This window comes from Lygodium microphyllum, chromosome 3 (assembly GCF_053477565.2).
Source record: "Lygodium microphyllum isolate KBCC chromosome 3, Lygodium_microphyllum_v1.1.10, whole genome shotgun sequence".
NCBI lineage: Eukaryota > Viridiplantae > Streptophyta > Polypodiopsida > Schizaeales > Lygodiaceae > Lygodium > Lygodium microphyllum.
In genome coordinates this window covers 164,017,664-164,020,003 of record NC_141137.1, presented here as the reverse complement: position 1 = coordinate 164,020,003, position 2,340 = coordinate 164,017,664, and the positions used below count along the sequence as shown (strand labels likewise).

The following is a 2,340-nucleotide window of genomic DNA, read 5'->3' as shown; positions in this document are numbered from 1 at the left end:
CCAAATTTAGGGGTCCCTGATAACTTCCAAAACTTGAGACAAAATTCATTGTGCCTTGAGTTAGCTGCTCCATCTAACTTGTAGGCTAGAGCTACATAGGTTTCCTTTTTGGCCATATGGTCAAATAAACCTTACTCGACATTTAAGTTAGGGCTCAATTGGTGTCAGGACACACGCACAACATGGCTCCTTTTCATATCAAGTATACCATGCTATTTCTAGGTTCTCGTGAGCTACAACTATCCTAACAGGTACGAGGCACACTGTAACAATCGTTTAGATGCTTTTCAAGCACTAATGACAACTTTAAGACTAATTGCATCCTACATATATAACAACACCATCCTCGAACAATAAGCACCAACTTTAAGACTAATTAGGTAGCTAATCTAGCCTACACGAACAATAAGCACCAACTTTAAGTTTGTTAATATCATAATAATGCGAGTAAGGTCCCAGTTAAGCGAGGATCCATAATCGTTGAGGTTTTGCGCTCGCTTCGACCCCTCCTATCTACGCGTAACACAGCCGGGGTACCCCTGAGAGAGCAGAGGCTTGTTACGGTGCATCGAGCTTGCTCAAACCCGTAAGCACTGCGCTGCCGCGCAAGATGCTCTATATGGACGCGCAGGCGGATGCGCTTCCTCTCTCACGACTATACTTGAACAGGATCTGTTCTATAGTTCGTACCTCTTGCCTGGACATTCCAGTTCAGACAAGCCCTGCACAGCCCGGAAGACGAGGCATGGCTCGGCCGCCAGAGCGCGAATAGTTTGTCGCCGCGGGGATGAGAAGGGCTCGCCCTTCCCTTCTCCCGGGCGCCTTGATGAACGTCCCACTGTGCGCATTCCAGCCGGTGGTGAAGGCTGTCGGGCGATCTGACGGGTCTCCTCTTTTTGCGGGCTCGCACTCAATACTTCAACTGCTATTGTAGGCACTCAACATTACAAAGGATTAATCAAGATGAGGGGGAATTCAAATCTAATGTATAATCCAATTCAGGCAAACTATTCTTCCGCCATTCACCATGTGCTTCATATCCATATATTGTCATTGGTGGGTGCTTTAAAGATCTTTCCTATAGAGTATCCTTCCTGCTTCATATCCATATATTGTCCTCGGTGCTTTAAATATCTGAGTATCCTTCCTGCTCATGCAGCAAATGCCTTGGGGCTTGTATCGCTTGGTCAGAAGCTATCTTTTTCATTGTGCTGCTCCTTCCTTCCTTGACAACGCTTTGCATTACCTTTGGAGGAATCCTTTTTATGCCCAAAATGTTCTTCCACCATTCACTCTATGCTTCATACCCAGATACATTCATTGGTGCTTCAAAAATCTTTTTCCTATATAATATCCTTCCTGCTCATGCATGAGCAGCAAAGGCCTTGGGTCTTGTATGCTTGGTCAAAAGCTATTTTTTTCCCCTTGCACTACTCTTGTCTCAATAACTTGTTAATTTACCTTTGTAGGAATCGTTTTTATGTCCATCACACCTTGTGCATCTTGTAGCGCACCTTCCATTTTGTGCTCATCACAACAAGTACATCTACAAAGAAGAACGTCTTGCCCTAGTTGATAGAGTTGACCAGTAATCATCTGATCGGTTCCAGTTCTTGATTAGAAGACGGATAACACGCACCTTTTCAATGGGTCTCTTTGACAGTCCCCTTTCTAATATATAGATGATATCGTCTTCCCAATGTGCTGTAAGATCTGCCTTTATTTAAGAGTTCAGATTCTTAACTAGACTACTTTCGTGGGCTAGAAAAGGAAGACCCTTCTAAAGCCATCGTCAATCTATCCTTCACCTAATCAGAGTTCTTCCAACTATCCTTAAGATCTTTGCGCCTATCATCTGTCTGAATCACCATCTAAGCTTCACAGTGGAAGCGCACAAGTGAACACAGCCATCTTTGTATCAGTTGGTTTGAAATTAAAGCAATTTTTGTTCTTCTCACTCCTTGCTCAGCGTCTATCCATTGTGCCATGTAATTTCTACATGGTATTAGAGCCCAAGGGTCTCTAAGGAGTGAAGAGTACGCAAGAGGCGAGGGCTTCAACAACGAAAATGAGAAATATTATATGTTGCATTAGGTAGCGATGCTGGCGCATCAGGTGGTGGTGGTGTTGTACTGAGAGTTCAACAATGAGGATTCGTCCCACCAACCTTCGGTGAAGGCAAGTTAGATGGTACAAACTACACTTTGTGGAAGTTTAAAATTACAACTATACTTAATTCTTATGTGCTTTTGGAGATGGTGTTGCTGGGGATTGACCTAGAATTTTAATCCACCCCGGCCCATCAGATTCAATTTTCATGATATTTTCAAATGCGTATAT

At 43.5% G+C, this 2,340-nt stretch overlaps 1 non-coding gene across 1 annotated transcript; it reads left to right on the top strand.

Annotated features, from left to right (window-relative positions):
- Positions 1-651: 651 nt before the first annotated feature.
- LOC148039115 (small nucleolar RNA U3) lies at positions 652-888 on the top strand. Its single transcript, XR_015690484.1, has one exon. It is a non-coding gene; the product is annotated as a small nucleolar RNA U3 (small nucleolar RNA).
- Positions 889-2,340: the final 1,452 nt, after the last annotated feature.